Source organism: Pteronotus mesoamericanus, unplaced genomic scaffold (genome assembly GCF_021234165.1).
Source record: "Pteronotus mesoamericanus isolate MK-2021 breed Mesoamerican mustached bat unplaced genomic scaffold, CSHL_Meso_final scaffold_54, whole genome shotgun sequence".
Taxonomy (NCBI): domain Eukaryota; kingdom Metazoa; phylum Chordata; class Mammalia; order Chiroptera; family Mormoopidae; genus Pteronotus; species Pteronotus mesoamericanus.
In genome coordinates, this window is record NW_026555321.1 from 22,098,422 (window position 1) to 22,111,387 (window position 12,966).

The window sequence follows — 12,966 nt, forward strand, 5'->3', positions numbered from 1 at the left end:
ACAGAGCTGCTCTCTTAGATACCTGCTTATGGAATATTTTCGCTTGAATGTCTGATAAGCATCTCATGTTGAACACTCCCAAGAGAGAACTCTGGATTCTCACAATAATTCCCTATGAGGACAGTATCCTGTTGGCCAGTGGTGAGGAGTTATCCTTAATCCCTTCCTTACCCACACCTCCGTATCCAAGCCATTGGGAGGCCCTGTCAGTTCTGCCTCCAGAATCCATCTCTGGTCCAGCCACTGCCTCTTCTTTTCCACTGCCATTACCCTGATCCAAACTAACCCAATCTCTTACCTAGATTCTGGCCATAGCCTCTCTGGTATCACCCCTACCCCTGCCCCCAATAACTCATTCTCCTTCAGAATGAGTAGCCCTTCAGAAATGTAAGTGAGCAGTGTCACCCCTCCCTCCCTCCAAGCACTTCAAAGACTTAGTGCACCCAGGAGCATCCAAATTGCTACAGAGCTGACAAGCCCTGCCCTGCCCTCACCCCCCTGCCCCATCATTCACTGCGGCATCTTTCATTGTGCTCCAGCCACAAGAGGCCGCCTTCCTGTTTCTCAACTGCAGCCAGCTTTCCCCTGTGCTTGCTGTTTATCTGGAATCCCTTCCTCACCTCACCCATGACTGGCCTTTCCTCCCCTCAGGCCTGCACCCAGACGCCCCCTTCCCTGACTGCTGCGCTTCAAACTTGGCTTCTCCCCGTTTCTCTGGCTCATTGCCCTATTTCCTTCATAGTGCTCACCACTCTCTAAAATCATATTTTTATTTGAGTTATGTTTTTATTGTTTATTTCTACCTTAGAAGTGCACTCCATTTTCGCTTTGTGCCCTTGTACACGCGGTCCTTCGGCTCGGCTCCCTCTTCCCACGCACATTCCTGTGGCCCTTTACCTTGCTTGGGGAGGCTTTCCCACACCCCCTGACCGCACCTGGGGAGAGTTCCTCCTCATTTCTCATGTGTGCCCCCCTAAAAGCACTGGCCATACTCTGCTGTGCTCTATGAATTTTGTCTCTCCCACTTTTAACTGCAAACTCCTTAAAAGCAGGGGCCAGGTCCTGCCCGGATCCTCAGTCAGCATGCTGCCTGAAACAGGCGCTAAGCAAGTGCTGGCTGGATGAAAATCTCTCCCTTTCTGGGCTTCCTTGTACTTTCCCGTAAAATAGTGATAATAACTCATGGGGATAGGAGGATTTACTGAAAATATAGCTCTGATAGGGCTTGGCAGACTAAAAATACTACACCCATGTGGGTTCATATGAGGGGATTTTGGAGTTGCAGACTGTTCCAAGCTTCTGCTTAAAATATGTAGGGTCCGCCCCCTGCTTCTGAAATGGTCATAGGACATGTTGACTAGGAGGCACAGTGACAGACCCTTGTCACTGGAAATACCTACAGAATCATGAGGTACGATGTCCTTCCTTAAATTTATACTGTGTTTTTGAAAGTTGAAGTAGTTAACTGATTGTCTGAGTTTGTCAGAACATTTGACTATAAATCTCTCAGCTTCCTTTTCAAGAAGATTATGTCCACTATTAAAATGTGTCAAAACTAAATTTGAGTTAGTTTCTTCATACACGTTTAGAAAAACCTCAGTGATCAGATACCTGCATGAGATGAAAAGACGAGGGTCTACAGTCTGCTTTTGGTGCTTACCAATAGTGTTTTGTTGGGTGAGTTACGTCTCTTGGCCTGGATGCCTCCTGAAGCTTTGTCTGGATTTCTTTGCAGACTTAGGTGAAGAGGACAAAGTTGAGTTCCCACTGTGGGTTGGACACTGCCTTTCCATGGAGCCTCATTTAATCCCAAAAAGTCTATGTGCAGTGGATTTCGTTGTCCCCAGGTGACAGGGAGGATGTAAGTGGCTTGCCCAGGATCCCAGTACCCAGGTTCTCTCTAGCAGAGACTAAGGGTAGAGAGCGTGGACTGCAGGCAGAAGACCCTGTCCCTAATCCTAGTTCTGCCATTTATTAGATGTGAGACCTAGGGTAACTTAATTAGCCTCTCCATGCCTCAGTTTTCTCATCTGTAAACTGGGGGAGATAAAACATTATACCTGTACTGGCTGATGTAGCTCGGTTGGGTGTCATCCTGCAAATTATAAGGTCTGATTCCTGATCAGGGCACATGCCTGGGTTGCAGGTTTGGTCCCCAGTCAGGGCACATACAGAAGGCAACCGATTGATGTTTCTCACATCGATGTTTCCCTCCCTCTCTTTCTTCTGCTCTTCCCCTCTCTCTAATCCCCTTCTCCTTTCCCCTCTTTCTAAAAGCAATAAAAAAATGTCCTCTGGTGAGGCTAAAACAAACAAGCAAACAAAAAATCATACCTAACTCATAGAGTTTTTGTGAAGATTAACATGTATAAAGCTCTTGGATGGGTGCCTGGCCTAGTGCTATGAAAGTAACTCATTGAATAGGAAAAATACAATGCTCTGTGTTTCTGTTATGGCTACTTAACTCCAAAAAATTCTGCCCTCCGTCTCATACACAGGTACATTAACACCTGGTAAACTATGGGTGATGGTTGTCTGTTTGCAAACACGCTTGAGTCTAGTACCTAAAAGTTGCAGCTGAGAAAAATAACTATAAAATAAACCTCTGTCACTGAGAACATATATCAAGCAAATAGTTGTCGTGAATAGCATTCAAGTGCAGAAAGGCAAGGTTAGAAAAAGAAATGTGCTGACTTGTTCTAGAAGCAGTTTGAGATAGCAATACAAAAATGCATCGAAAAGGAACAAACAGTGGATTCGGGCCAAAGGGGAAATGAGGGCCGTAAATGTTGATTCACAAAGGAACATCTAGTTCAGTCCAGCTCCTAGAGGCAGGTAGAAAAATTACCTCCGAGTTTTTAAGGGCAGAAGCAAAGAAAACATGATGACTTAAAAGCTTTATGGTGCCCACAAGATGAAAACAGACCATGGGTTCAGGAGAAGCACATTTTTTTTTCTTAGTGTGTGTGGCATGTTCTATAACTGCTAATAATCAGGGAATTTGTACAGCTTCCAGACAGTGTGCTTCAATGCGGGCTGATAGCAGCGGGCTGAAATGCAACTTGGGAGAGCCAGTTCTGGGAAGGTCCCCAGCACAAAGGTGGAAAGCTCTTGTGGCCTGCTTGGTCTGAGGGGGAAATTTAGAAGAAAAGGGACTGCAGGCCTTTAGAGCAATCTTTTGTACAAGCTATTTCTCCACACTGCAATTTTGAGAATTCAAATAACACAGTTCACTCTTTTTTTTTTTTCTCCGTGGGAACCTAGAATTTGGGAATTCTGTGTTGCCCATTAAGGCCACGTTCAAATGATTTGGCAATCTGATCAGAAGCAAGTTTTATTCCTCTTATGAAGAGAAAGAACTCAAGGCAACGCCTGAATGGTGTTAGATCCAGGAACTGCCTTATGTTAAATGCACTGTATCAATCTGCATATGTGCATTTCTCTAAGGGAGAGAGCCCTCAGCTCTCACAGACTCTCAAAGTTATCTGTGAGCCAAAAAGAGATTCAGAGCCACAACTTTAAGGACTGGAACTCTCCCAGAATGGAGTTCAGTTTCCTGGGGAAAGAGACAAAATTGCAGGAGCCCAACCCATTCCACTGAGGCTGAGTTTTAAAGTGAATAGTCATTAAAGGGTGAAGGAAGTGATAACTAAGGGTACAGGTTTCCTTTTGCACTTACGAAAACGTCTAAAAATCAGTTGCGATGGTTGCATAACTCTGAATGTAACACAACTAAAAACTATTCAATCGTACACTTTTAATGAGTGAATTATATGGTATGTGAATTATACCTTAATAGAGATGTTACCAAAACCCGCCCCCAAAAACCCAAAACAAACTTCTAATAAGTAGTAATACCTGAAAATTCCAGCGTATACTCAGAAAACATAACAGCACACACAGCACATGCTGTTCTAAAACTTCACATTTTCTACTCTCAGTTCACACAGAATGGCAGTGGGCGCCATCTTTAGAGAGTGGGGTCAGGCTTATCTGAATAATTGCTGTGGGTGGGCCGTTCTGGACCTTGAGGTAAGTGAGAGAACACGGGGAGGGGCTTTGGCCCACACACTGCAGGGCTCCTGCTTTCCCTTCAATGGATCATAGCCCTGGGCTGCCTGTGAGGGGAGCAGTTTCCAGGATTACTGAGGGGTCTGGCAGCAAAGTCCGAAATAATCAGCCAGGCAGAGCTTCTTGGCTAAGCATATTGTATGTAAGGACTGCAGGAATGCTAGGCATTAACCTCAGAGGTTAGAGGTGGACTGTTTACAGGCGTTTTTGAAAGAGTTATGACCACTGTGGGGAAATGCTGGACCATGGGACTGTGCCCTAAGACTGCCTGGCAACTCCCCCACTCTCTCAACAAGCATGGCCAGGCAAAAGAGAGAGAGAGAAGCCAGGCCCGCTCATGTCTTCAGCTATGAAAAACAGACCAGCTATGACACTACTTTGCCCAGTACACTTACAGAACAGCCGCGCCTTTAGGAGGCAGCCAGCGCGGACGATCCCAGTGCCGGTCCCCAGGGCTCTCCTGTGCCCATGGCACTGGCTTGGGGAGGCCATGCGGGCCATCTCTTGGATTTGCCTTGGCTCTGGTGCATCGCATTAAGTAAAACAACTCACCAGTCCCTGGATCTTTCTGCTATTTAGGAAATATATCTTGGATCCTCAGCCTAAAAGCAAATGTCAGGAACAAGTCAGGAACCCATTAATCTCTTCAGCCATGACTGAACAGAGCCTTTGCTCCCAGCAGGAGCAGGTATCCACGTGTGCAGGTCCCCATGTAACCTGGGAGTAAGCAGTCACTGGGGCAGGAGCCCAGTCACTTCCCCAGGGATCCCCTCCTGGCCGAAAGTCCCCTCAGCCCAGCATGAAACCCTCGCCGCAGCCTGTTCATATTAACATATGCTGGACTGCACAAAGGACTGGATAATTTCTAGATCGCTGATAGCTTCCACCCGCCACCTTCTGCACACACTAACCTTTGAGTGTAAGAAAGCATCACCTGATCTCTTTATTTTGCTCCAAAAAGCTTTAACACTAACCCATTTTTAACAACATCAAGCAATTCTAGCATCTTCCCAGGCTAATCATTCTTTAAATTCACATTTCTCAAATTGTCTTGCAGAGATTCGAAATTTTTCAATGTGTTAATGTATTCCTTAGAAAGAAATGTGCCAAAGCAGAATGGGAAGCGCTGCATATCATAGCCCTAGGGTCAGGCTGGAACTCAGACAGCTGCCTCCCTTCCTCCCACGGGCCAGATCCCTCCATCCCTCTCCCTGGTGGCCTCCCCTATTGCTTCCCAAGTCACGGGAAGCTGGTGGCCTTAGGCACTTAGAGTTCTTAACCTTCTGTGTGCCAGGGACTTCTTTGACAGTGTGATTGAGCCTCTGGGTCCCTCAGAGTAATGATTAAGCACATAAAGTAGAATAACGTTAAAATGAAAACCAATTATATTGACATTCATTTATTAAAACCTGAGGAAAAAACAAATTTGTGGTATAATAGGTGCCTCTTTATTAACTCATTAAATAACAAGGCTGAGCAGCAGGTCTATCTCCTACTATGCTTTTGAAGCAGAGATGCATGAAAATAATATTTGGAGATGTCTGCACCACTGTAATGAAATATGAAATGATCTGTGATTTCCATTGGAAGAAAGCCCCAGGTGCTGCTAGCCTGGCTGTGGGTTATGGCCTAGATTCCTAATGGAATAAAAGCTCAATTTCAGTGAGACCTTATTGAGAATAAGGATGTCAATGTTTCCTATCCAAATACATGGAGTCCTAAATTCTGTCCTTGGACCTTCCCCCTCTCCCCCCTTGGTAGTGAGTCTGTGGACTCCAGGTTAAGAATTTAGAGGCTTTTCGGGCTTGCTTATGCTTTACTTTGTATCTGGTCAATCTGGTTCTCTGTGAACATTCACTTGTGTAGAGGGGGCAATACTTGTGCTTAGTGTCACTTGTGACTAAAGACTTATTCTTTAAATGGATGTGACCACAAACTGACTTGGACACTTGTTCATGGCATACCTTTGGGCGTCTTGGAGAACTAGTGTTGTACGTTAGACAAATCAGAGCCTTTCACCTGGGTTATTGGGGGACCTTGGGGTCTTAAAAACCCTCTACATTTGGGGCAGCCAGGCCAAGCCACAGGTAATCAGAGCTTCTAGCCTGGGGCTCTGTGGAGGAGAGCCAGGTTTGGTTGAGCAACCATTACAAGCCCAATGAATGACATATGGCATCTTGGGCTTGCTGCATGTGACCAAGGAGGAGCTGGACCACTTGTTTCATTTTACAGAGCAGATGGTGCCACTGTCCACTGTGGCATACTGTGTCCATGGCATCCTGGAAGAGCTGCTGCTCTGTGCCCCAAAGAAGAATTTTGCAGCCCAAGTGCAGCCACTGGGGCTGTGGGGCAAGGGGCGGGTAGATGGTGGTCAGTAGAGGGAAGCCAGGTGGACTTCCCTTTGGTGCAACTCCAGACTGCGGTCCAAATCTCTGTTTTCACTATATAATCCAATGGTCTGAATCTTTCTGGAATTTCAACTCCTGTATATCAGACCCTTGGCCTAAATAAAGAATTATCCAGCCATGATCAGATAATCAGAGCTGTCTGCTCGTGTGCCCTGCCGCCTCTCAGCCCAAGCCAGCTACAGGGTAACTGCTCCAACAGGAACATGTTCTCCAAATTAGTGTTTTGCATTATTTAACACTAGATTTCAAAATCTTTGCTTGGATTCAAAAATCTATCCATAACGTTACGAGAAACTTCAATAATAAATTTGTCAATGAAAGAAGAGGAATTATAATTAGAATCTTTAAATACAATTTATATTGTTGTAGTTTTCAAATTAATGTTGTAATAAAACTATCATGACTTTGCAAAGCGTCCCAATAAAGTAAACTATGAAGAATTTAAAGACATTGGTAATTAAAAACGTCTTGATCAGAAATTGTGTGCAACCATTTCAGGCATAAATCCTGATATAAAAAATTAAGGTCATGAAAGAAGTTTCATAGAAACTCAATGTCTTTCCTAATACTTGCATTTTATTTTTATCATCATAATTAAATATTGCAGAGTAAGTGTAATGAAATTTGTTCCATATAGACACCCTTAAATCCTCTTCAGCTTACCCTTGAGGGCTGTGCAAATATTATTGTCTATGCTATTTGTGGGAGGTTCTCTGTTAAATATGCAGCTGTGAGAGGAGAGGGCTTGGTGGCGAAGGCCTGGCGTGGGCTCTGGCGCCTTGTAGGCCAGCCCTCTGCCTCTTCCTTTATGTCTCAGCTAAAATATTTCTGCAGTTAAAACCTATTTTTTTTAATCCTCACTCAAGGACATGCTCATCGATTTTAGAGAGGGGGGGAAAGGAGAGAGAGAGAGAGGGAGAGAAACATCGATGTAAAAGGAAAACATCCACCAGAGATTGAACCAGCAACCTAGGTATGTGCTCGGATGAGGAACTGAATCGGCAAACTTTTGATATATGGGACAATGCTCAAACCAACTGAGCCACACTGGCCAGGGAAAATCTATTTCTTTTTAAATATTTTATGTATTTATTTCTAGTGGGGGGAGAAAGGGAGGGAGAGAAACATTGTTGTGAAAGAGAAACATCAATTGGTTGCCTCTCTCATGTGCCCTGACCAGAAATAGAACCTGAAACGTAGGCACATGTCTTGGGAATCAAATCTGTGACATTTCAATTTATAGGACTACACTCCAACCAAGTGAGCCACACTGGTCAGGGCACAAAATCTATTTTGATTAAATATATGTGAGCTGCTTAGGTGACAGTTTATCCACTTGTTAATTCATTCATCACACATTTAATCGAGCAATCCCCCAATCTTAGAAGGCTGAGTTCCTACTAGTCTCTGAAGGTGCTACATAGGCCCCAGCTTCTTTCATGCCTCCAGAACGTCTGACAAATGGGCATGGCAGGCCTAGTAACACACCTTGTGCCCTTGGCAATTTGTATCAGCAATGCCTAACTACAGCTTGGTGCCCAGGGCAATGGAACCTGGAGAAATGAGTCTGAGAGCCAAAAGGAGGGCCTCAAAGCTGGCCCGCCACTCAGCCCCTGTGGGCCCTTGGGCAGTTTCTTCATATGCAGAATGTGGACTCTGATCCTCCTGGAGCAAGGCTGCTACAGGCCAGGTGAGACACTGAACTGGGAAGAGAATCAAAAAGCTGTTCATCGGGCCTCCCAGGTAGCATCAGTCATGGAAGAGGGAAGCTGTGTGAAAGTGCCCACTCAGGGTCCGCAGCTGACCTGGCCTCAGGGTCTGGGAGACAATCACAGGGGCAGGCAGGGGGTGGCCTGGAGAGTCAAGTCCGTCTGTCCAAAGGGGGCCTGCAACTTGGTTCTATTTGTAGGTATTCACAGGCTTCTTGGGAAAACCAGGCCAGTCAGATTCTAATGCAATTCCCTGATTGGCACTGAGTCACTTTTTTTTTTTTTTAAACATTGTGCAGGCTGAACAGTAAAGTTGGCAACCTCTGTCCACACCAGGGGTGGGGTGATAAAAATGGGCCAGGGCCCATTGCCACAGGCCAGGTCCCCAGGAAAGGGCGTGGGGAAGGCAGCAGGAGGTGAGGCCACCTTACTTTGCCTGCAGGGCTCCAAAGGACACTGATGCCACAGAAGCTGGCCTTGCACCGTGAGGCACATTCCTCAGGTCCCTGTTCGGAAGCCCGCTGAAGGGGGACAGTGGACTCTGATCCCGCAGAGTATGCTCCGGAGGTTGTCACGGATTGGGGGAAATAAAATGAGTCCTTCCAGACACTTCTCTGCCAGGAGAGGGGTAATGGCTCTTTCCTCTAGTGGAGAAGGCCCTGGGCCCCTGTGTCCAAAGACTTTTATTGAAAGGATTATCCATGGGGCTAGGTAGTAGGGATGTACAGGTGATCTCATTACATCAGCATGTTAATGTTTACAGAGATTAGATGATGGAGGAAAACAAATGGCAGGAACACACCAATTTACATGGGTCCTAGAGGAGAGGAAACAAGTAAATATGAGAGCATAAACATAAGGGCGCCAAAGGGTTTAGGGTCAAGGTCTATGAATAATGTAAATTTCCTTCCCAGCATGAGCTGGTTACCATAGCTTTTGAGGGAAAAACAAAGCATGCTTTAAGGAATTTACTTCTAGGTCTGATTTCCCCTGGGAACCACCAGATCCAGTTTAGGGCTGTCTGCAGTATTGTTTCAAGCCTGAGCCAGGAAGGGAGAGGGCAAAGCAGCCAGGAAATAAGGAGACTTCTTTCAGATGGAATGAAGACCCTGGCCATATCAAAGCTGAGGGGTGGGGTCTTTTTGCCCTTTCTCCGTGTCCCGAAAGTTCTTCCCTGATGCCCATTGTGGCTGTGCCTGTCTTAGGTTGCCTAAGGATCCATTGAGGGGTCTTACCCATCATTGACTAACCAGCCATCCTCCAGGGCCAAACAGGGTGATGTGAGGGGACAGGTTCTGTCTTCTCAGTGGCCTGTTTTCTCAAGAATTCCTTGATTAGCTCCAACCTTGGGGCCCTCTTGCCTGTCGATGGGGCTACAGTTCCTGAAACCAGACGGGGTGTTTCCCAACAGTGTGGTGTGTACATTCCATCCTCCAGGGAGAACGGGCTCATTTTGCAATAGAGTGACTTCTATTAAGAGCAAAAACCACAAAACTTCTAGAAGGAAACAGGAGAAAATCTTTGTGAGGGTTAGGCAGACATTCTTTTTTTTAAGTGGTGACATGGATCATTTCTTTGCCTTTAGATTTATTTAAGAAATGCCAATATCTCACCATATGTGCTTCAAAACTTATGTAGAATAAAAGAGTTTTGAAAATTGCTTTGTACTCACCCCTTTTCTTGGGGCATATAAAGTATTTATTAAGAGACAAAGCCTACAGATTTATTTCTTTGTGGACACACCCACAGTGCGACCCAGGCGGCCCCAGTCTCGGTCTACTGGCCTGGAACATGAGGACACTGGAAGCGATGCAGCCTTCTGTGGACCCTGAATTTTCTTTGGTTGCCCCAGGTCTTCACAGAGCTTGTCATCCACACCATTGGCCGGGACCTGGCTGTATTTTTCTGTCCTTCATGTCCTTCTGCCCAAGAACCAGCCTGGAATCTTGTCCTGGCATGGGTTCTGCATCATGGTGACCACATGTCTTCTCTCATCCTCTGGTGAGGTTGATGTCTGCTTTCCTCAACACCACATGAGTGTATCTGTGCCCCATGCCCTGCATTGCAGTGATAGCAAAGGCTATTTTCCATTTCTATTGTCAATATTGGTGTTGAATACTCGCAAAATGTGCTGGAACTTCTCAGGAATCACTAGAGACTTGGCGGCAGCGGCGTGCAGGCCTCCCATGGAAGATCTTCGTGGCCCTTTCCAATGCCACAGAGCAAGTGCTCTCCTGGGATGGCATTGACACGTCACAACCATGCTTTTGTGTTTGTACACATCCACAAAGGACATGGAGCATAATTTCGTGCATCGTAATTGCATTTGTATGCACTAGAAACAATTAGATAATGAACCTAAAAACTGATACCATTTATCACATCATGAAAAATACACCTGCAAATACCTAGAAATATATTTAATAAAAGGTATCTAAGACTCCACAAAAATCTACACATTACTGAAAGTGAGACTTTGCTCGCTCATTCTCTGAAGGAGGAGATGGAAAGGGAGAGTGGGGCTGGAGTGGCACCAGATGTCCAAGCACAGTGTCTGACACATCAATATTCAACATTTATGTTATTATGACCATGTAAATATCACATAGTATACTTTGGTTAATATGATGATTTTGTATAATTTTTCCATGATGGAGTAGTATTGATTTTGCTCTCTGCATGCCTTTCACCAAATAGTCCCCCTAGCTCCTTACTGCCACTATAGAATTCCCTCAGTAAAGTCGGCTGCAACGGGTAACCCATTTATGGGTCCCATTTTATTGTTTCCTCTGAAAGGCTTCCTGGACGGGTCTTCCCTGCCCGTTTCTAGACAGCGCTGATACTGCTCGCTGCACGGCCATTCTCTGGGCACATCCCTTACCATCTCCCTAGGTTCCCTTTGCCTCCTGTTTGGGTAGGATTTCCCGGTTTCCTGTGGATCCTGTTCTTGGTTTACACCCTCATGGGGTAGCACACTCTGCCAGAGAAATGGCTCATGGGAGGTAGGTTTTCTTTGAGATCTTGGATGTCTCTAGATATTATTATTCTGCTCTTACCCTTGAGAGGTTCTGATGGAGGATAGAACTTCAAGCTGGAAATCATTCCCTTGTGGAACAGTGGAGGAATTGCTCAACAATCTTCTCACTGCTAGGGTTTTTATGAAAGGTGAAGCCATTTGATTTCTGAACCTTTGCAGGTCAGGGGTTTGATTTCTTCTCTAGGGGATCTGTTTGTCCCCAGCATTCTTTAATTCACAATCTGTTTTCATTCACTGTGTCCTGCAACCCTATGAAATTTTCTTGAATGATGTGTTTAATAATTTAATCCTCAGCAGTTCCTGGCAAAACTAAGAACTGTCGTATTTGCTAGTGGTATCATTCTCTTTCTGGAACTCCTATGAGTCAGACATTTTCCTCAAATCTGGGGCTTTTTGGAGGTCCTTTCATTTTAGAGACTGAGATGCTAAAACACTGTATTAGTTGTCTACGGTCGAGTAACAAATTACCCCTAACTGTGGCAACTTCGAAGAACAAACTTTTGTCATCTCACAGTTTCTGTGGGTCCAGAATTTAGGAGTGGGCTAAGTGAGTGGGTCTGCCTCGGGGTGACTCATGAGGTCCCAGTCAAGTTGGCCAGAGTGGCTGAATCTGCAGAGGACTCAGCTTCCGTGGGCTTACTGCCACGGCTGCTGGCTGGAGGTCCTGTCCACGTGGCTTGAGAGTCTTTGGCTAACAAGCAAGTGGTCTCAGAGAGAACAAGGAGGAAGCCCTAATGCCTTCTATGTCCAAATCTTGAACATCATACACCCTTCTTGCCGCCACATTCTACTTGTTAGTGGAGAATCACTAAATATAGCCCCCATTTTAAGTGTGTGGGAATTATGAAGGGAAGAGGTATCAGCGAATTTGTGGGCATAGTTTTAAAACATGACAGATGTCATTTGTAGCCAGATGTGGTCACATGGGGTCCCAGTACTTTCACTGGAGTGCTGCTCACAGTACCTCTGGGTCAATTTTCTTGGGTGGCTCTGTTTTCTCAGAGAGGAATCTTCCAGTCTTTGCTTGAGTACAAGCCAGGCAGCCAGCTTGGGGGTTTTAAGGTGGATAAAGGCATGGGGATGGTCTCACCATTCAGTATGCAAATTGTATATCTTTGTTTAACCAGTATTTTTCTTTGTGTGGTTTCAAATGTTTGTTTGCAGGCTTTTCTAAGTGGGAGATTTTCCTTTTCTTTTCCTCTCTCTGAGCTCTCTGCCCCTATCTCTAGGTTGCAGCTGTTCTCCCTGGATACCGGGACCCAGCCTCGGGCCAGGCTCTGTACCGGTGACTCAGGGTTCCTGCCATATGGTGGTCCTGGAATAGAATAGGTAAGTTCATGAGTCAATGAGCAGATTGGCTCAATGGGTCCAATTTAAGGCAGTTACGTATGAAGGAGGGCCTTTTAAAACAGAGGTGTCCAACAACCTAAGAGCTGCCTCATGGAGTGTGGAGCTCCTGGCCTCTGCAAGGGCTCTAGCAGAAGTGGAATGGCCAGGTGTTGGAAACTGGGTTTCTTCTCTTCGACCCTGAAATCAGTGCCTTCCATGGTTTCATGAGCGGCCAGACCTTTGGGTTCTTCAGGCAACAACACACAACATAATGCGGATGACAACTGCAGTGTGGTGGTGGTGACCTTCACGGAGCACGTACTATGTGCTGGGGACCCTCCTGTTCCTTGGGTGGAGGTGGACTCATTCCATTCCCACAAGAAACTCCCGTGGTCAGTGCTCTGAGTATCAT

General features: G+C 45.7%; 1 pseudogene; it reads right to left on the reverse strand.

The window, feature by feature from the left end:
• Nucleotides 1-9,911: 9,911 nt before the first annotated feature.
• LOC129088112 (40S ribosomal protein S18-like) lies at nt 9,912-10,376 on the reverse strand (annotated as a pseudogene).
• Between the last annotated feature and the right edge of the window lie 2,590 nt (nt 10,377-12,966).